Source organism: Trachymyrmex cornetzi, unplaced genomic scaffold, assembly GCF_001594075.2.
Source record: "Trachymyrmex cornetzi isolate Tcor2-1 unplaced genomic scaffold, Tcor1.1 scaffold64, whole genome shotgun sequence".
In the NCBI taxonomy this organism is placed as follows: domain Eukaryota; kingdom Metazoa; phylum Arthropoda; class Insecta; order Hymenoptera; family Formicidae; genus Trachymyrmex; species Trachymyrmex cornetzi.
This window is the reverse complement of record NW_017299959.1, coordinates 788,614-811,998: the sequence shown is the minus strand read 5'-3', so window position 1 is coordinate 811,998 and position 23,385 is coordinate 788,614. Positions and strand designations below refer to the sequence as shown.

General features: G+C 37.8%; 1 pseudogene; it reads right to left on the bottom strand.

The window, feature by feature from the left end:
• Positions 1-2,238: 2,238 nt before the first annotated feature.
• The window catches only part of LOC108766896 (uncharacterized), a 25,967-nt pseudogene continuing 4,820 nt past the window's right edge, over positions 2,239-23,385 (bottom strand).

Genomic DNA, 23,385 nt, shown 5'->3' with positions numbered 1-23,385 from the left:
CCCGTGTATTATCCTTGTTTAATATTAGGTAAAAAACAAAGGTAAAACGATACATGAAGGGCAGTTGGATAACGTTTCTGAATACAGCCTTAACGGTATCGATACTACCAATAAAAATTCCGATAAAAAAAGTAACTTAAAAATAACTTAAAGTTACTTTTTCAGTAACTGTAACTGTAACGAATTACTTTTCAGAGTCAATAACTTGTAACGGTAATTAATTACTTTTTGAAAGAGAAAAACAGTAACTGTAATTAATTACTTTTACAAAGTAACTTTCCCATCCCTGATGATATGTAACATCATTTTCTTAAAATGTAAAATTTGGAGATCAGAATTTACTTGATAAAATATTACTTGATAAACTGTTATATTTAAAATGAGATATTGTGTTATAAAACAATTTCATTTATAGTGGCTTAAAGAGCGATTTTTTATCAATTCTCACTTAAGTTTTAGTTTTAATCTCAATCGAATTTATATTTGACGAAACAAAAAAAATTGATTTAAATCAAATACTATATAAAAAATTGATTGCCATTTCGATTATTCTTTTTACGCAAAAGTTACAATTTTTTGTGTTTACTTGCTCGAAGAAATTTTATCTTATTTATTTTATTTCTGCACCTTTCATTTCATTTTTATTTTTCGTATCTAATACAGTAAAAGAATATTTACACTACAAAATTCAACGTATATTTCCATGCCTTTTTTTATCTTACTATAAGCGACATTTTTTCGCGAGGTCCTGGCCCGCAACGAATCTTCATGCTTTCCTACATTTTCCACGGTGCGTGCCGTTTGAACCCGCTGCGATATATCGTGCACTCGCGATACGCGTGTCACCGAAAGGAGCATCGAAACACGTAAAAAAGGGAGAAAGTCGACCGGATGTAGGAAAAGGATCTGAGAGAGGAATTTAGTACGATGAGTAAACATCCCTCGTTGAGGGCTTCATTTATGGTCAAATTGCGGACAAATGACCGCGACTCAATGCGTTTCAATGCGCGGTTTTTCAGAGGCGAAAAAAGAAATAGAAAAACGAATAGAAAAAATGAAAAAAAAACGAGAATGCGAAAAGAGAGATTCATTCCCTAAGTCGAGTTAGTCGCGCGTCTCGTGAAAACGAATTTGGAAGGAGCGAGGAGGAAAGAGGAAATGAGAAAAGAGTAGAAGGGGAGAGAGAAATGGAAAACGGCACGCAGGCACACATTGTCCTCGCGACGAGTGGAATCGTGAAATACGATCGGCTTTTAGTAAAATGAGACCAAAATATAGGGTGTCGGACTGCAACGCCATTTTTCTCTTTCTCTATATCTCTCTTCTTTTCCCTCTCAGTCTACATTCCAATAGCATACGTTTTTGCTCTTTTCACGCGAATAATACAGAATGCCCTTGAAATGACCATCCTCCTTCGAAAAATCCCAGAAAAGTCGTTGTATTGTTAGTCGTGAAAAATGATGGTTCGTCGAAACGATGCATTCAATATCGCAACGTCATTAATGAAACTTATTTTTTGTATTGTAGCCGAATTTGTATAGATAATGAAGTCTCATTGAAATCATTGCGTCATCCGCTTATCAATACTTTATCAATAAACCCCTAGACATTAAAAAATACTTTATCCCTCAAAATAGTTAAAAGTTGTTGTAATTTATTATAATTTATTATAATTTTTTATTATGATGACTCATTAAGTACATATATATTTTAATTTAAACTATTATTAAAGTTTTTTCACAAAACTTGGTTAAGATAAAATTTTCAAGAAGAGCAATATAAAATTGTAAACGTGTATTCACTATATCTGTATATATTCAACCATGACGAAGTTTTATGGAAATATATCTTTGGTATGCTGGTTCTCTCTCTCTTCTCTCAGTTGAAATATGTATTTGAAGCTTCCGAAATTTATGGTTGCTAGTCTAATAACTAACTCTACACAAGTTTCATTCTCGTCTCTTTCCTTTTAGTGTTACTTTAAAGTAATGTACGTACCAAATAGTTTATATATATATATATATGTAACATTTATATAATATAATATAAAATTTATTTTATTTACATTCAAAGAAAAACGACACCTAAAGTTTCAAATGCGTCGCACATTTTATTTTACATTTCTGTGTATTTTCTGACTAATAAATTGGAAATTCTTTCATTTTTATCGTAAAAATGTTTCTCGTTGTATATATTAAAATTTTTTAATAACTTAGTGTATGCATCGCGTTTACATAATTAAATTTCAATTTTAAATGTACCGATGTTAAGTGATTGAGCACCTTCGTAGAACAGTTTTTCTCGTATCTTCTTCCTTCACGTAGCTCCTCGTGGAAGCCTAAAGCCAGAAAATTCTTTTCCTCTGAAATGTATTGTCGGCCTTCTTTCAATCGACAATGGTTTTCGGCATTGTTTGTTCTAGTCCCTCGTCGAAGCTTTCCTTAGTCCAGTCGATTTCAAGGTTGGTCGGTTGTCTCCGATCTGGTGAAAGTCCGAAAATATCTCTAAAACAGAAAGATTGGTAATCTCTTGGTAGAAAGATTCATTATTTGGTCCGACACGTCTTTTTTTATTATTTAGCGATTTTATAAAAGAAAGATCAATATTAGTTTATAATTCAAAGAATCTTCTTTGATTATGAATCTTTCACTGTGATATAATATCATGTTCTAGAAAATGCTTCTAGAATAAATAATCAATGTGAAATATCCGTAAGTTCTAGATATTTTACCGAGCCAACTTAAGCAAATATTATTTTCGTTATGACAATATTGTTGTTTAATTACATTATTTAACTCTCCACCGACAATGTTAGACTTTAAAAACACAGTTGATTTTTTGATAGAGTGAATTCTGGTCAATAAATTTAAATCTGTAAAAAAATAAGTAAAGTACAAATTTTTGTAATAGTAAAAACTCGTTGTTAAAATCTTCACAAGTATATAAGCATTTTTTCAGATTTTGATACAGTCCAGGACAATATAAAAAATAAAAATCTGTTCTAAAGTTCGAAGATCCACATTGCGGATGAAGGGTGAAAATTTCACATTGTCGATGGAGGATTAATTACAAATATGTATACAGACTGCATATAACAATCGTGCATCTTGCATAATGTTGTTATATCTAAAGTACAAATTACATCATGTCGATGAATCGAAATAATACTGATAAAACGAAGAGACGATGCCACGAAATGCAAAAACTCGGCACAGATTTTAATATTTCTCCTTTTATTAAATCCTGGAAGTCACAAAGGTCAATATCTATCAAGGGAGAGAAAGAAAGAGAGAAAGAAATAAAGAGAAAGAAAGAGACATGCTTCGTCGAATCCTATTTAGGAGGCAAATTGATGGCTTGGAGTCTTGCTGAATGCAGTAGTTCTTTTTTCAGATATCATTACACCAAAGGGGCAGATGCAGCAGCAGCAGCAGCAGAAGCAGCAGCAGCATCCCTCTCAGTCACCCTTCGCGAAGCTACGAAGAAAAGACCCCTCGCCTCATCTATCCCCCCGCGAACGGAATGAAGCCAGAACAATCTTCTCTTTATAGGAGACATACGAAGCCATTCGAATCCTGGGAACCGTTTTTTCCCCTTCCTCCCCCTTTGCCATCTCCATCTACTCCGTTCGGTCTTCGCGGTTTCTCTGTCTTTCGCTCAGCACACAATTATTTTCACAGCTTGGAATCTTCGTGCAAACAATACTTGCCCGCTCGTATGCACACGCGCGCGAACTGATGCATCGAAAGCCGAAACCTCGTCGAAACCCGCCGCTATTCGCAGCCGTCGAGAACGTGACGTCGGCGTTATCGTGAGGCTTAGTGCGGGAAAGTCCGCAGAATGCTTTCGGCGAAGCGAGACGGATGACTGGGCTTCGCTCAGTTGAAGCTCCAGAGAAGTTTACGGACAGAGTTGCTTTTGACAGGAAAGATACCGAAAGAACGATGCTACGCGAAAATCAAATCGACTACACTTGAGAAAAACCGAGTCAAATTGTTAATCGTATTTATGTCATCAATATTTATTATAGGTCAATTTTCTTGCTAAATAGTTTATTTTTTCCGAAAGAGATTAATCTACTTATATATATTTAAATAATTACTTTAGAAACTTTCTCTCGTTTTCACTAATACGTTGTTATACAATAAATCATTTTTTTCAACAACTTTAACAAAAAATTTATAACTCCATTACAACTTTAAAATTGTTATAAAAACATCGTAACTTTTTCTGGCACTTACAATAATTTTTTTCTCGAATGGAATTGTGAGTGAGATATTATCTATATTCAAATTCATGTAAGGTCACGAAACTTTATTTTCCTTAAATATACCATATACTTCATGTACGTGAGTTTTAACCGATTCTGATTTCTAAAGAAAAGAAAAAAACTTCGTTAAAAAAAATACAATACTTTTCGTTGAAGAAGTCGACACGTCTACGCAGATGTTTTTCCATCGTAAACACAAAATTTATGGTTGCATTTATTTTTGGATAAGCCTAGAAATTGGATTTCATTTTGTTTATGCGTGTTGCTTGCATATATTGTACCTGCAGAGAAGAACAATTTCGAGAGATAGCAGTAAACGCTTCTTTCCACCACTTTTTCTTTCTCATTCTTTGCGCTAATGTAATGAAATATTTTCACCGTCCCTGATGCACTTAAGCCCGCGGCGGCCACAGCTCACGCGAAACACGACGAAGTATGTTAATGCTGCTCATAAAGCTCCGCAACAGGTTCATTTCTCCGAAAGGCTTGGCGCTCGCGAAAATCCACGTGGAGATGCGTTCGCACGTATGGCGACCGTTTATCATCTGGACACCTGAAAAATCTTACGAAATCGTACGTCGTATGTGGCTTTGAGGCCGTTTTGTTAACGAGCAACAACCTTGTCTCCGATGGCGGCAGTTTTAGAAGACGTGTGCACTTGTCAGGAATACAAGGCTTAAAATTTTCGATTTCAATCTCTAGCCAACTTGCATGTCGCTATTTTTTTTTATTTACACATTACAGTTTTAATTCAGATTAAGACCAAAGTACTTCCGATTTTCGATTTACATTCAAATTATAATTAAAAGTTAAAATCAAAATCAAACTTGCAATAATTTTTAAATCCCTGCCTTTAAATTTATAATACAATAATAATAATGTCAATTTTTCACAATTTCTCATTTTTTAATCCTCAATACGAGATTGATGCGTATTGTGATAAAACAAAAGCTAAAATGATCCGAATGGATAACAGTTTGTGCTTGCGAAAGTGATCTTTTGGTCGCGAGACAAGTATTAGTTTGCCGGTGCGGACCAAACTAGAACCCCTTCACTAACGAAGATACTTGGACTAATCTCGCAATCAATCTTGGGGTAGGTACGGTCAGAAGGCAACAGCTGCCACGTCGGAATCGATGACGTCACTGAACGCGAAAGATCACTCCCTTGCAGCATCCGATTCGGCTGAGGACGACTCTGCCATGCATTTCTATTTTCCCACCTTGCGTCAGCTGACGGCATCACTCCCTGTCTACCATCTGAAACAGCTGCTTACTTTTAATCCGTATCGTCAGCGAGACAATGACTTTGTTTATCTGGACTCATCGTTATTTTCCACATCCGCGAAAACTCGAATATTCTTGACCCTTTCGAGACTTTTAAGTTAAGTATCTTTTTAATTTATGTGTTATCATTTTTTATTATTAGAATTTAAATTTATCTACTGCATTATAATCTTGTGTTTCTTATACAGTTTCAAGTTTTTTGTGGAAATTATAGGAATTCCTTTATAGGAAATCCATAGAGCAACGAAACTATATATCTAAAAGAAGGAAATCGTGCGATGCTTTCAAACTTTCTTGTATTTCTCAGATATTGTTGAGAATGCCATAAATTTTGAATGGCCCAACATTATGCTGTCGCTAATTTACGTTGTATTTGCAGTCACATATCTGCTTTTATTACTTGTTTGGAGAACGAGAGACCCTGTCGCAGTGACCTACAACCCTAGCCAGCGTGGCGGATTACACGCTCGTGTCTCACGGGTCAAGATCATCGTACAACCATTAGCAGCGCTGGCCACCTCATAATCCGTCGACACATGACCCTGACTGACCGGAAAGACACCCGGAAAGACCGCCCGTCTCCAGTTCGAAAGAACCAGACATCCAACCAAATCACCAGACATCAAACGAGGAACGTGCCATCCTGTCTCGCAACCATCTCGTCTTATAACTGGGATCTTAATCACATTCGGCTCTGATGTTTTATTTTGTCGCATAACCTCGATGTCATGAAAAATTATAACAGTCATAAAACATTGCAATCAATTAAGAAACGAAAAAAGTTATAAGAATATTTGTAAAATCCACACACATTTCAATATTTTTTATTATATTTATTATTTTCTAACAAAAAACATCAAAAATTTATATCGAAAGTAAATGTATTAGTGACGCATTCACGATTATCAATGGGGAAGTGAAATATCTTCTTTCACATGGAAGATATCTTTATGAACTACATTGCGAAATCCTATTGCAAGAGGTGTAATATATTATAAGATACCAAATAATAAAAATGTTAACAATAAGAATAATCTACATTACAAGTTTCCGCTTTGTTAAAGTTCTCACTATCTACAATCTACCGTTCGCTCCCTTGATTATTAGTAACACTTTTCAACCAGCAGTTCGTTGACACATGACCCAACGCAACGAAAGAGCGGGTAACGCGGGCAACTAGCTCGAAATGAAGAGGTCACGAAGAGGTACGTGCCAATCCTGTTTATCCAACCAGACCAGATTTTGAAAACCTTCCGCCGTATCGTCCACGCGTTCGTCGTTGACCCTGACCGATCCTAGAAAAGTAACCGTTGACGAAACTTCCACCTTGACGGCGACATGCTTTCGGTCGTTGAAGCAACTCGCACGACCGGACAACCTGCGATGCGCGTGCTGAACACCGATCACTCGCGAAGTGGAGCGTGTTTCCGGCCCGAGGACGAGTTCGCGCGACCAGACTCTCTCGTGGGCCCGGCCGATCAGTCTTCCCTCGACTGCGATGACCCCCGTAGGTCCCACGGGGTGACCTCTCCGATTATCACCGGTCGCTCTTTTAACTCATGGTAACCGCCTTTATCGCAAAGCATATCTCGTACTGCAATACGGATCAAGACTCACGATCGAGGGATCGGATTCGGCGAGTAATTAGTCCGGTTACTGCGAGGTACCATTTGTCGTGGTATTTATGGGCATTTCGAGCACGACTCTGGCAACTACTTCGTGGCGGCGATTGAACGAGTATAAGTTTGTTAGAGATAGGAGCTCTCTGAGCGATAAGTAATAGTGATAAGATTGGATCGCGAGAAATAAATATTGCTACGGAGACAAGCTATCTTGATAGCTTCTTCTTTTGCCACTATTCGTGCCGCCGTTTCCATCATTCGACTTACACAGTTTGAGTACTTAATCCTTAGATAAAGATTTTAGTGTAAAGATTTGCTTATTTCTGTCGTTTATTCTAAAATAGCAAAATTCTACCTGAATTTAACTTAAATTTTATCCTCTCCTTGTATTTAATCTCGTGCTTTTTCTTTTTGATACTAAATTCATAGCTACTTTTCTCTGAGAGTATTTAAATTTTCTCGTAGATGCACGGAGAAAAATAATTTAGAGATGGATACCTTCCAAGACTAGTAAAAATATTCTGGCTATTTTTACTGAATTTGTAATAAATTTTATTTGCTTAAAAAAGTAAAAATATCGGAGATTTAAGATAAAAAGTACATTATGATTATAGTACATCATTTCAAGTGATTATTATCTCTTATAGTAAGATAAATTATACTTTTAGTAAAGTAAATCGTACTATTTTCAAGATTGACGAGCACAAACAACTCTCAGAACTTTTATATTTTACTATGCAGTAAAGTAAATTTTGTCAATGCTAAAGAAAAAATTGTTGTCAATAAAGTAAGAATGATTATCATACGACAATCTCATTTACCAGAAATATAAAGAAAATTTTACATGAGTAGGCACGTATCCCTATATGAACTTGATAATTCCATAAAGTTTACTAGAATTCTAGTGTATAATACTGTACATTTTTCTCCGTGTGTACGCCTTATACTATTATTTGTATAGGTCCTAGCGGTGTGTCCATACGCCAAAAAATAAATAGTGTACCAGATTTCGAAAAGCCGAGGCTAGTGTATTTGGCCCATGTACGAATACCAGTTTGAATTAAGAGACGACCAGAGTCGTGACACATGAATGAAATCCTCAGATAGAATTCCCCGCATTTTAAATCCAGACATAGTGAAGCTTCATCTCTTGACTTTATTGTAATCAGTTTTATGCTGTTTTTCATTTTGTTGTCTTTAAACAAATCAACTTCACTTTTGAGAAAAATCGCAATTTTGATTTTAACGCATAAAAATGTTTTTAATGAAAATATTAAATGATTTTGAGGAAATTTGTTTTACATATACAGTTTAAAAGTGAATATTTTGTTATTGATTGTTTATCATTTTTATATTTTTATCATAATTTTCATAAATTTACATCTAGTTAAGTAATTATTATCAAACTATTTTATAAAATAATTAGACTCGTAATTTTTTGTTTTAAATTTTGAGAAATTTCATTAAATGTTCGAAATCAATTTTATATATCCATTGTTAATAAAAACATATTTTACAATTAGATATTCGAATATTTGTTGACACAGATGCTCTCGTTTTTTTCAGAAATTTTTGTAGGATTTAATGATATTGGAAAATATATATAGAAAATAATTCGCAGAACTTTATACGTGTCAGTTCAGTTTTTAGAGCAATCTGAGAACCATTCGGACTGAGGAAATGTCAAGTTCCGCTTTCTAAGAACGGGGTATGTTCGCGTCAACTTTCATTGCTTCATCATATGGTCGTCGTCTATGAAACGATACCCTAATAGGACTTTGACAGGGACCTGTTCGATGGTCAGAGGTCCAGATGAGAAACCGGAAGTCGAACACCTAGGGTCAGAGCGTCAGTGGTCGTCAATTCGAGTTCTGGTTCTGAAACGAGTCAATTCTTCACAGCGATCGACCTTTGTGCCTTGTAGAAGGGATCAATTCACCCTGACCGATGAAAGGGAAAATCTGGCATCACCTGTTCCTTCCAAACGTCCGCGCATTTATTTATTCATTGCGAAAACAGGTCCTCGCAATGAGAGATTGAAAATATTGGAACTGCATCTTTTATAATTTGTACTCACCTCATTAAAAATATAGCATTGCCTATTTCTTTGATAAACTAGTTTCATATACAAAAATGAGAAAAAGTTATATATTTTTCTGTTTATTATAATTAATGAATGTTATCCAAACAAATTATCATAATTTTAATTGAAATATGTTTTTATTAATAAACATATCTTACGATAGATAAATAAAATTAATTTTAAAAACATTTAATAAAGTTTTTTGACATTAAAAACAAATTACTGGTCTTGTTATTTTATAAAATGGTTTAATAATTTACTTAACTAAAGTATTGTGATTTTTTATAACAATTATAATTCATATTAGATAACAAGAATAAATTAATTAAGAGAAATAATCCTATTTTCGGTCGAAGCGGATCTTAGTATTTAAGTATTTCAGTATAAATTTATATATGTACATATATTCAATTCTGCAAACCGCGCACCGAAATCTTCAATTTTAAAAAATTATGAAAAACTGGAATAATATCACACAAACAATTTAATAATTTTGATGCTAATAAGCATCTCATAAAAGTATTAATAACTTTGACGTTGTATATAAATTTGCACTGAAAGAAATATTAGCACTATAAGATCCGCTTTGATTGAAAATAAGATTATTTTTCTTAATTATTTTAATAAGAAATTATCATTATTAATATGTATGCAGTAAAAAAAAGATTAATAGTAACGTATATTTGGGAACGAGTTGTAGCGTTGTAAACAACTGTTGTTAACACACAACGCTATTAATATTGGATAATATTTCAAATATTTTCAGAGATATAAAAGAGATACATATCAGAGAATATTTGTAAACGTATATTTTCCAAAATAATAGCAAAACCGATAGCTAACTTGATTTATTCTTAATTTATGTATACCCGGCGATTCGATATCTACTTTTTACTTGTTACATTGACGCAAACAAGTTTTGCCAATATCAATAATTCTTTTCACTGCCACGCCTCTAAAAGACTGCCAATTTATTCAGAATTGTATTCGCTCAGAGAATACAAGAAAAAAAAATCACTAATTCTCTTATTAGGACAGAGTGAATTCGCGGCGTTTCTCGCTTCCGATTCTTCAGGTAAAGATGAGCGGCGGGGATGGCTCCTGTTGCCGGTCGTTCTGTCTACAGCACAATGGCGTCCCGCCGCGAACGCGCATTATGCCGCCCAATGTTTCCCGCTTCCAGCTCTCGTACACATGTGTACGCACTCGAGCGGTATCTCGCAGTGTAACCCGGAAGAGAATATATGCCCCTAACCGTCTCCTATTATACGATTCCCGGGCCGATCGAGGGGTGAACTTATTTGGGCCACGGCGTCGATTCCCGGAAGGGGTGCAACCGTGCAACTATAGCACCTTCCGTTCCGAAGAGATGCTTCGCAGGAAGAACGAGAGAGAGAGGAGGGATGGAAGGGGGAAGAGTCATCGAAAAAGAACGGAGTTTACTATCCGGAATAGAGGTGGAGAGGAAGGGGTGACAAGTCGTAGGGATGCTGTGGGAATGTTCTCACAGGCAGAGAAGATCACCTGTAACCATTGTGAACGACGTTCCTTTCGGCGAAGGAATACACTTACCCCCAGCGATCGGTGTCATCTATAGCTGAGATAATCCCGACGCAATCGAGAAGAAGTTCTCGTTCAAGTTCTGAGAATACTTGTTCGCATTTTCCGAGCGAAGAACTTCCTTCGGGACACTCGACGCTCATCAACGAGCTTCGGGAAGATTGCGGAAAGTAAGAAGAAAATGTTTCCTTCAGAGAGAAATAACACGAGTAGAAATATATACGAAATATTTATTATTTGATTCATGATTAATTCCAGTCATTAATTAATCTTATAGATTATGTCTTCTAATTTAAATTTTCAGCAATATCCGGCTGGTTGAATTGTATTATATTTGACAAGAATGGAAATTTTTTGTATAAAAAGAAAAAATTCTTCGTAAATCATTTCGTGCCATTTCCCCGAATTTTTACTGTTACTGAACCAGCAAAGAATCTTTTTTTGATGAAGCGATCAATACTCACAATGTACTTTATCAAAAATTTGATGTCCGCCTACAAAAAAAGATGTGGGTACTACTTGCTTCATGATGCGAAGCAAAAGTATATCTGACGAACCAAGGCTTGCATATCTTTTCTCGCGCACCAAGGAACACGTGCAACCCTTCGACCAACAACGCGGGCCGCCCCTTTTAATTTTAATTTCCTAGCAAAATCCCCTCTTTTGTAAGTAGAGCGAGCGGGCTAGTCGATTACCAGAGAGAAACGGGGCCGACGCGGGCGAGAGGAGGAAGAACGGATCGCGAGAAAGTGAAAGAAAGAGAGAAGTATAGCTGGAGGAAGGGAAAAATGGGGAAGCGCGGCGTGGTGAGGAGCAGGCTCCGTTTTCCACGCACATCATCCCTTTTACATTTTAATTTCTCCCCTTTTGCGCCGGCTTTCCAAAGCGTCTTCCGTCTCGTTCTCGCTCTTCCAGAGCTAGGTAGCATCCCTTTAACATTATAATGTTCCCTCTCTGCGCTGATGCCTCCTTGTCGTCTGCTCTCTTTTTTCCCTCTGGCTTCTCCATACCGCCTCTGCGTCTCTCGATTTTTTTTTCTACCCCTTCGGTGACGGTGTAACGTACCGATTTATGGGTTAGCAGGCGAATTCTAAGGAAATGTTATGCCACCGACCTGGAATCAATGCGAAAACCGTTGAAGGCGGTCGAACGCAATTTTACGTTATTAAGTTTTCGAGCACAGACTTTCTCTTTTTAAACTGTCTCTCTATAGCTACAAATGAGAGAGAGAAAGTAGTTTAATTAGAAGAGATTAAAATGTATTCAAGTTACCATTCCGTCATATTTAAACAGTTACGTTGTACGTAACATATATGAATGGAGTCTAAATGCAAATCTCTGCTTTTTTCAAACATACCAATTGACTTGAAAATTTTAGTCTAAATTTTCATCGAGATTTAAATTCCAATTTCAAAAGATTTTAGATTTTAGAAAATTTTTTTTATTTTACTTAGAATTTTGTTGATTTAAAACTTCTATCACTGACATAAAAGAATTCATAAAAAATTTAAATCCTACAAGCCGTATACAACGTTTTCCTCTCCGACCACCTTGCTGGAGAATTTAACGTTACAATATCTAATATGCATCCCCTCTATGCGGAATCAATAACGAAACCGTTGGAAACTCAAAATCGTGCTGGTTCGGATTATCGAGTACCCGAGAATCTATCGATCATAATGAGAAAAAGGGAGCGGGGAAAGAAATGCAGATCGCGTGCAATGTGTGTGTGTGTCAATCGACTGGCATACATTAACCGCCACGACGGAAAGTGGATTAAAGTGATGGAATTATTTGGAGGGACTTTGCATACGTGCGTCTTTGCTACGGAACATCTCGCAATTGTCCCGCGATACAATGCACCTCTATTCGAAGAAAGGATTCTCATATCGATGAAATGTCGCGGATCCGACGGTTGAAAATGTTATCCGATTACAGTATTCTATCTAAACGTTAAGCCTCTCTCTTTTGAGGCAACGCAACTGAAATCGTGAAGCAAACTGTTGTAAGCAAGGAGAGATATCTGGAAATCTCTTTTATATTTTCAAACTTCTAATGCATAATTATACATTTAAAGAGAGGAGATACGCTTCTCTTTAAGCAATTTGAAGTCACTATCAGTCAAGTTATTTAAAGTTTTAATGCTAAATATCTTAGTAATTTGACTATCAGCGTAAAATTTTAATTAAAACTAAAACTACTTGAAATATAAATTTTCAAAAATGAAATTTGTTATCCAAATTCATGTTAGATAATTTCAGATGCGTATTTGAATATACAAAATAAAGAGATAAATAAATTTATTACAGCAATTCCAAATTTGTAATTTCTAATTTTGAAAAATTTCTATAAATTTTTAAATTTTTAATTTCTTTGCCAAATCTTATAATAAAACGTAAGGATATAATATCGACAGAAGTTTAAACAATTAACAAGTTCTGAAAATCTCTTAGTACTTCAGTCATTCTAATAAACGGTAATAGGGTCATTTTTCTACGTACTACAAAAAAATGCAGCTTGAAAGGGTTAACGTGTCGTTCGAAGAAAGTTCCGTGATTAATGATTTACATGACGGACCGCCCGGCATCAACCAGGCACGTTACTCGGAGCCCAGCAAACGCAGAATAGAGATGACGTACAACGCTGTGGTCCGACGAACGATTTATTTTACAAGGTGTAGAAGTGCAACTCTTGACCGCCCATCAAAGTAACGAGTAGCCGGGGAACGCTCTTGGGGAAGCTTGATGGAATACTGACAAGAAGAGAAACAACACATCGGTCAGCATGGTTGCTCCGAGGGTCATCCGTCGACGAGCGATTTGCATTTACGATGCAATTGCGCATCCCGATGATAAACCGTCACTCTAATATCGTCTCGTTTGCTCAATTTTATTGAACGTTAGATCTCACGTTGTAGCTCGATGTACAAATATTATTTCGCATATAGATTATAATAGATTCTCAAAACTTACACAGCGTTAACACATATTTTATGAGACAAACATTTTTTCTTAAGATAAGATTATGTGCGCTCTTATCAGTAGAGAAATATTTTACGATTTTATCACTAAATATACTTTTCTTCACACAAATTAGAATAAATATTTTCTTAAAAATAATGCAATATACAGGGTGTATTAAATAAACTATTCAGCATTTATATGGTACAAAATATACATTATACTGAGTAAAAAAGTCTTATGTTAGTGAACAGAAACATGTCATATTTTAATCAATTATAGAATATTATATTATTCATATTTTCTTTGGATTTTTTATGTTTTAATATACTTTATATTTGACTCTTATTTGCCCTTTATTCTCTCGTTATTGTTTTTAAATTAAGAGTCTTTCGTTCTTGTAATATCTTATGTTAGTGAACATAGATCGAAAGCTCGAATAGGTTGAGTTTTCGACCTATGTTCTGCACTAAGACTTTTTTTACTCAGAACGATGTGTACTATCTACTATGTAAATGCTGAATAGTTTTTTAAACATTTGGTATATTTCATGGAACAAAAACTTACATTTTTTTCTTAAAATAAGTGCATCCTTATTAATAGAGAAATATGTTAGAACTTATATCGTCGGACTAAATATACTTTCTTCTTTACATTGATATCATCGCAACATTTATCAAACCCGCGATTATTATTAAACGAGCAGTTACCACGTAAGCGATTCTCTGGTATTTTCCTTGCAAATATGCTGGCCCTCTCAGCACTTCAGGAGTAGCTACTAGCAAGATGGAGCAGAAATTATCCTTTGCCAAATATTGTCCCGCGCTAGGATCTCCGATCGGGAACATCGTACTGACCGTGCGCGCGCGCGCGCGCGCGTGCAGGGAATAGAAGCAAAAAGTAGGGTCCTGGAACGGGCACAGTCGCCGTCGTGGATCTTTGGATTAAGACGAGCTGACGTGGCACGTGCTAGATCTTCTCAATGCTGCTTCTGCGGCACAACTCGAGTGACCATTGGTCATTGTCGCAGGAGGGAACGCAAAAAGGAAAGAGAACCGGTTACCACCTGCTAGGACGAACGGCAGGTCTTAACGCAAACTTGGTCCAGCGATCGCTTTAAGAGGGATGGGAATAAGGTTCTATTTAAGTGGCGCTTGATTTAGAGAAATTAAAAATAGAGAGATTAGAGAATTGCCTCTTTTAATTCTATAAATATAAATGATTGGAATTAAAACTCACTGATACTATTCATGACAGATAAAGAATGTCACTATCACTATTATTGAAATATAATTTGAACAATCCAATTTTATAGACACCCTCTGTAATTTAAATCTTTTTTTGGCACACAAATGAAATTTCACTCTCAAATTTCTCCAAAATAAAGAAAGAAGGGCAAAGTCCGCTTCCTCTACATAAAATATCTCATTCAGAAACTGTTTGATAATGTAATAGAGATGTTAAAAAGTAATCCTGAATTTTTTTACATTTTTTGAAAACTGAGAACAGTAAAAACCAGATTGTAAACAAAGAAAGTAAAAAAATGATTGCAAATAGAGGATTAAAGATAAATTAATATGTTTCAAAAGTGTACCTAAAGAATTTTCCTGGAGAAGAGGGGATTATTTCAGATTCGAGCACTTTAACGGTGGCGGGAAAGACTTCGTTGGTCACCGACCGCGATGGAGACACCCGCGAATTAGCATATTATCCGTTACGGTAGTTGCCTGGCCGTTTCTTCGCGGCACGATTCTTCCGGAGGATCTGCAGCCCTCTCCTTATTCTTTTTATGGTCATCAGTCGGCTTGGTACGTTGACCGGCCGCGATTCGCTACATGCTCGTCAAAAGACGCCAACCGAACCCTCTCTGTTTGATCGCGAGAGGCTCTAAAACGCACGCATGCACGTACGTGTACGCGTGTATGTATGTGATCCATGATCGGATCGTACGCGCAACGTGCGCGTTACCGTCCATCCGGCAAACAATAGGAAATCCCGGCTACTCGCCGTCGACCTGCAGTCGACTGAAATCGGATAGGATTGGCCAACGCCCCAGATCGTGACCTGCGCTGGTCCTGCCGGCAACACCTTCCTGGACGTGACCATGGAAGGGGTAGTCAGGAATTCAATTCCACCCTGGACGACGTTGGCGCCGGACGCGAATTCCTCCTGCGCGTTCAGCATCGTCCTGAGAATTACCGTTGGTAAAGAAATGTCACTTTACAGTCTTGCGTTAAAGTCGATTTAACGTAGATCACTTATAAAATAATGTTTTTAAGATTTTGATAATTTATTCCTAGTTTACTTATACGATGTTGTGATTTCATGTACCATACTTAAATGTATGAATTAGATTATTTAATTTCATCCGTTTTACTATTTGTGGCAATTACTATATAATAATAATAGTTTACACGAACGACGAAGAAACTCTCTCTAGTAATCGTGACTCTTGCGAGATATCATAATCATCAGATGGTTAGATTGGCGTGATTCGTTCCTTTAACTTATAGAAAGGTTTTGGCGATTTCGTTCAAAAATCCGTTAATTTCGTAAAATTTTGATCAGCCGATACCACGGCCTCATCGATATGACCTCAACTTGCTGGCAGAGGTACGTTGCTTATCCCCTTGACCTCTTGGCCCGTCACGAATTATACGCTCGTCAAAGTTAATGACATTGTAATGATCGTCCGGTTTATAGGAGCCCGCGACGATACCCCGAAAAGGATAGGGAAGAGGGAGGGAGGAGGAACATTCTCGATGACTGATGGTCATCGCACGACCAGTGGACAGTACAGGGTTAAGGGTCAGATCTTCGGCTAATCCTGATTAATCGCGCGGGTCCTCGTGTCTTCTTTCCTTCAAGTACGAAACGAAGGGACGGCGGGGAGAAGGTTGCACTTGAGAAATGTCAACGGTGGTTACGGGCCCGTGGTTACCCCCCGTCATGTCGCGATTCGGACGTTTGGGGATATGTCGAACAGATCGTGGGGTATCACTCTCTTGGCTAAGGGCGACGGAAAAGGGATAGCTATTTCAGTAGCATGTACTGTAAAAGAGGGTACTCTGAGAGAAAAGATTTTGCTATAGGAACAAATCAAGGGAAAGCAAATGTGATATTTGTTAAAAAAACAATTGATTTGTTACGATTGCAAATTAATTCGTCAATGTAACAAATAATCAATAGTATCGCTAGCAAATAAGAGGCTCATAATATATATATAAAAGTCGTAGACGGTTGCAGGGTCTCAAATCGTAAGAAATTGATTAATTCTAGTCAAGTATTCTTCCTATATTTGACTGTGCTTGGTCGGTTTCCTACAACTTAAGACTCCACGATCATCTACGAATTCTATGTAAACGAGCTAAAGTCTATCCAAAAGATAGGTTAGATTCTATATAGTTTGTTTCTGTTACTAATAATTGGTTGGTATAGCAGACTAGCAGCAATCACAACAATATAATTTTTGTTGTTACATATTTACCGATCACCGGTTAAAGGTACTGGTGGCTTGCTAAATAACAAAATCCTTTTTCTCAGTGTAAATCAGCATCGGCATATGCTATCTTTAGGACAAAAAGATTTCGGATGTTACGATTAAGATGCAAAAACAACGAACGCAGTTAATATATATATCTGGATAATTATTATGTCAGATACTAAATATATTGGCCATTTGTTTAGTGTAATATAAGTTTGTTATAATAATTCAATTTTATATTTACATTTCTGTACTTTTAAAAGTGTCTTATCTTTTAGCGTACTTTGAAAGTTGAAGTATAAAGTGAATGAAAGCCTCAATATTTTTATTGAACAATTAAATTTTATTGTGCAAAAATATATATAGATGGATATAATTCGATTCAGTTGAATAAATCTATGGATATGAAGATGCCTTTCCGAGTCAAACACTGGTAGTTCGTGTGTAAATGAATTTATTCGACAAATTTCGTTATCAGACATTTCGATCCTCGCTTTATCAATGTATAGAAACCAACAACATATCATTGTTCTTCCCGGAACGCTAATTACAAACATACATACTAGAATTATTACATGTTAAAAAAGATATTTACCATAATGAAATTCAATAATCCAACAATCTCATACATATTACAAGTGATAGTAATTATAATTTAATAACTTACGTGATAATGTTGAAATTGGAAAATACGAAGTTATCGTGTGAAATGACAGAACACATCTAAACACAAATGATATTTCTGTCCGTTCTTTATTATGCAAATTGTATTATTAATAAGGACTACATATTTAATGAAGGAATAAGTGATGAAATACACAATGCGTGCACGAATGTGTGTTATCTATATATTCGCACATATAATTTCGAGAAGATCAATAAAATTGTCGAATTTTTTATTGCAGATCTATATGTCATCGAAGAATAGCGAACAGAAGAATGCGAATTCGTATCCGGCAACGACGATCAAACTGGAATTGAATTCCGAGCTAGTCTATAACTGCATTGAGAAAGGAATTTCTACAGGAAATACTGATCGCAATCAACCTTACGAAGTTTTCAAAAGCAAACGGTACTTATTTGACTCGAAAGATAGTATCTATAATACAATAAAACTGTACTTCAACTCACGTCAATGCAGACTCAGTAAATAAAAGAATGTATACCTGGATAAGTTAAATATAAGAGTTACTTCAGGACTTGTTTGAGAAAAATATCATATCTCATCTAACGTCATATCGCATGATATCGAATTAAATGTCTAATTTATACACAGATTCCATAAGAGCATCGAACAAAACTTACAAGGAGATAACGGCCAACGGCGAGTCTGACAGTCGTTTCGTAGCAATTTGACTGACGGTAACGTCTCATCCGGTCGCGGGTTAGACGCAACATATTACTGATATCCATTATAGCAGTGCGATGCAGTCGGACACGACGTAACGTATACGAGATGCACAAAAACGCGTCGCGAGCATTACTCGCGGCGCAGAAAAAGCTCCAGGCAAGACACAACGAAGGATTATGGTCGCCAGCGGGATGCTGCGGCGTGCGAGATGCAGGTCATCATCTCTCACGTCGTTTTCCCCCCTCCCCTCTCGTAATGAAAGCCAAAAGAGAGGATCGGCGCGGTCCGAAGGACGGCAAGGAGGATAGAAGGAAGAGAGCCGTTGTCCTGCAGGACGTCCGGGCACCAGGTGGCCAGGATCGGGGCCCATTACGTTCGTGGATTAATTGTGATGCAAAAACTCACGGTGGCTAACGGAGTGATAGGAGTGTCCGTCTTCAACGGGTTCCGGGTTCGGCTCGGTCTTTTTGTTTCGTCGTCCGCGCGAGGAAGAGAGGATGTGTGCGGCATAAGTTATCAGCGTGATTAAACAAGGGATTGCCCGATGCGTCCTGCAGCTCACGGGCAACGGTCAACCCGGCCGTTGCAGGTGGCAGATTTGAAGATACTGCACACTTCATTTCCAGCGCGAAGAGTATACACATATACATACATACATCTCTCTATTCGAAATTTAAGAAATTAATTTAAATTTCGAATACACCGAAAGAAAAGATTGTCTGCAGCAGCCAAAAATTGGTTGTTGCAGTCAATTAAAAATTCTATGCCATATTTTACCATCTAATTTGTTGCAGCAGCCAATCTTTTCTTTCAGTGTAGAGATGTATGTATGTATGTATACGCGAAAGAATATTTCTTGATATTTATTTCAAACTTTTTAATACCGTACGTCAAATACGAATTTAATGACTGAAATGATTTATATAAAGCTGTCACTTAGAAAATTTAAGAAATAAATCTCAAAGATATTATCCCCTGTAATTATCGCACATCTCATATCAACTGGTGAATCTCGCGTTAACATTCTTGGATCTTCCGTCTCAAAAGCTCGTGATAGTCGTTTCGTTCCGCGCTCTAATACGGACACATCGCTTTAAAGTTGCGAAGGGTGAGAGTAGATGGCCCCGAGGGTGGTTGCCACGGCGGTAGTGGCTGTGAGGTTGGGTGCGGGTGGGTTTTGGGGGTTGGTGATTCTAAGAGGTCCGGCGCTCACACACGTGAGTCCGCTTTAGGGGAGGCGGCAGAAGGGAGGGTGGCTGGTGGCAGCTCTGGTCCATGGGACGCCGGTATTGATCTCTTGGTCCACCCGCACCCCCAGAAGTCTCCCCTCGACCACGGTAAAAGGAGGGCGGATAGGGTGGGTAAGATGTCAGCGTGCGTACATACAAAGTAGCTCACCAAGCTCGTCCTGCCAACGTGTACGCGAAGTAGAGTCTTGTACATTGTCTGCGTTAAATAAGTTATCCTGCGGGGCGCGCCACCTACGGATCTACCTGCGTCATAGTTTTTGGATGATACGAGGCCCGCGAGTCTCACCCCTCAGGGTTTCCCTTTATACGTGGATTAGGTCGCACTATGTGCGTGCTATTGATTGAATTCAGCTATTTTTCTTCGGACTGCAGTTTGATAAATTCGTAATGCGCCTTGTTTTAGTCGTTTCCTTTAGAGCAAGTTTTCCTGCGAGCTTTGTATTATCGGAATTTATCACAGAAATGTTAAATCGTACATTATAAGTTATAAAATTATGGCGATTAAATGAGTTAGAATTGCTAACTTTGCCGAGTTAAGCAACGCGATTAACATGCTTTAGTAACCATGAAAACAAATATCCATTGAGGGACAGAAAGAGAGAGAGAAAACTATATATCTTTTGATAATTTTTAAAATTACAAAATCTTGCTCTTTATTAAATATTGAAACAATACTTTTCGTATATATATATATAAAATTTTTTAATGTATTGCTAATTTTTTACGTAACTCAAATTGCAAATTATACTTTCCCGATGATAATAAATCATTTCTCACAGTTAAAAGACCGAGATGGTTCTGTTCTGGCAAGTTTCTGTCTTACGATCTAAGCCGCGTTTACGATAAATCAAAGACCTTCCCTCCAAATCGTGCTGCAAATCCAATGCATCATTTTCGAGATCGTAGAAGCCGATGCATCATCCGTTACTCAAGCGAGGTCCGTTTGTCACGTAGCGTACACGTCGGTAATGTCCGACTTATCGTTGCTCCGCGCGTTCGAACGCGATACGAAATCCGGTCGATGATTTACACCTTGTCATCGGGTTACCCGGTATCCTCTGCCATTGTGTAACCGAGAGCCCCGCTCGATCTGTTCCGGGGACCGCACGCGTGTATGTACAATGTGCGTGTATGCGTGCGATCTCCTATCCCTTGACAGAAAGAGAGGACAGGGGCACGCGCATCAAGGACGCAGAACCGTAATTATCCTCCTGTTCGCGCACGTATTCGCGTCGACTTGCGTCCTTCGCCGTCGCGGTTCCATTATCCTAGGGGCGCCGATGCTTCTCGTTACGCTCATGCCGGCACGTAAGCGTGAATAATGTAAGGAACACGAAGCCCGGGGGAGGGAAGAGGATGAAAAAAAAGGGACGCGTGGAAAAAGCCAATAAGGGCTGTGTCCGGTGCGGCGCGGGAAAACCCTACGCGCAGATACTCCCCCGGGTGTCAGAGTTACTCCTTACGAAAAGTCCCCCTCTTGCTTTTCCTTCGCTTACACTCCCGTTGCTCGGCAAATTTTTCCAACGTGGGGAACATTCATAATGTGCGTGTCCAGTAGTTTAACTACGGACGGATTATTGATTTGATTCTTAAGACTTTTAAAATGGGAGGAAAAAAACGAACGATTCCTTACATCTCTCCCTTCTATATATATGTATCGCGCAAGAAAAATGGGATAATTCCATAATAATTATAAAGATACACAGAGCTGTTGTTATCAGTAGTTAGTTTAATCTCTATATCTTATAATTTAATCTCTGTAAAATATTTTTGATACAATCACGTCTCACATACTTAAGTAACAATTTAATCCTTTGAGCGAGGATGGTGTTGCATTTAAACGATGCGAAGTGTTAACTTTCGAATGGAAACGTGCGACTTTCGATTTAAACGCATCTCCCGAGCGCCTCTAAATTCTATAATCGCCGCGGTAATTCGCACCGTTATCGGTCGACGTGATCTAAAACGCCGACGCTCCCGGAGCGACCGCTTAACGATCAATTATATCGCGCCCGATAACGCTCTCGCTCCGGAATGACTGAGATAATGAATTTTCCCTCACCATCTCCGTCCCTCTAGCCTCCGCACGTAATAGCGTGGAGCTATGCTGTCCAGGAACATCCTCGCACGCTCGCCCAGCACCTATCCAACCCCACCGCATGGCGGGATGGCGCATACACGCGTGCAAACTTGGTGCACACCACACACGCGCGGATGTCGCGCGCGTCGAGCACTTGCGCGCCAACTTGGCACGGCTCTGGAAGCAATTTACATCCCGACGTCTCTCCTCACACAACCGCGGGAAGGGGTTGGTCGAGACCGGCGGGCGGGAGGGGGGGGGAAGAGGAAGAGGGCTGGAGGTGGAGGCGACGGGGAGGCCCGAGACGGCACTGGAGCATTGTAATTCAAGTAATGTAAGCTTTATGCAAAATACATGTTAGTTAGGAGAGCACGAGAGATAGGGCTACCCTCCTTTCCACCTCGCTTCTCTTCCCTCGCAACCCTCTTTCCTCCCGCGCCTTGGTTCCGTCCTTACGTGCCCCTCTGTTCAAGTCTACAACGTTACTGGTCTCTCTCCCTCCCCCCCTCTCTCTCACACACACACACACTCCTTCTCTCTTCCCTCTCGGTTTTCTCGTCTCTCTCTCCACCTTTCTTTCTCGATGCCCGTCTCTGTTCCTCCTACTGTTAGCGCGATCCATCCCTAAACGTGGCGGAGGAACTACTCCTACGTAGGCGTAAACGCAAAAGCACCGCCGTGGACACGTGCCAATGTGTGCTTTACGGAATGTAAACTACTGTTTTTATTTATTAGACATTGTATATTAATAAGAATAACGGTTGTTTGTGTGCCGGAGCATTAATAAGCTTCGTGTAATAAATTCGAGGATTGAAGGATTTATAAACTTGTAAAACTTTAGGAATATTGATTACTGGGATAAACATTTGGTTACGACGCAAAAAGGTAGATAATGTTGGAAAAAAATTGACGTCAAAATTATTAATGTCATTATTATAAAATAGACCTTTTTATAACGTTAATTTATTTTACATAAAAATATGCATTGTATAAATGCGTGTGTGTTTTACGATTTTTTCTTTCAATGCTTACACAATATTCTAAGTCAATCTTGAGCAGCAACCGGACTGTGCAATGGCGTAAGAGTCTTTTGGAATTTTTCTGACATTTTCTTTTATTTACTTAAATGCAATAATATATAAAAAAAATTGTTATTATGTATTATGAATTATATATTAATTAAATATTTATATAATATTTAATTAATATTACTTAAATTGGAGTAATTGTTCGTCTAAGTTTAATTTACGGCACACAACTTTTAATCAGCTTATATAAATGTTAATCTTTTACTAATTTTAAATAAATTTTAGAAATATAACATTTAATAATTAAATGATATTATGCCGTTAAATGATATTAATTTCGCATATAATGTATGGATACTATCTTTGTCCTACACCATTGATCCGAGAATTGCCTCCAGGGTATCGGCTGGG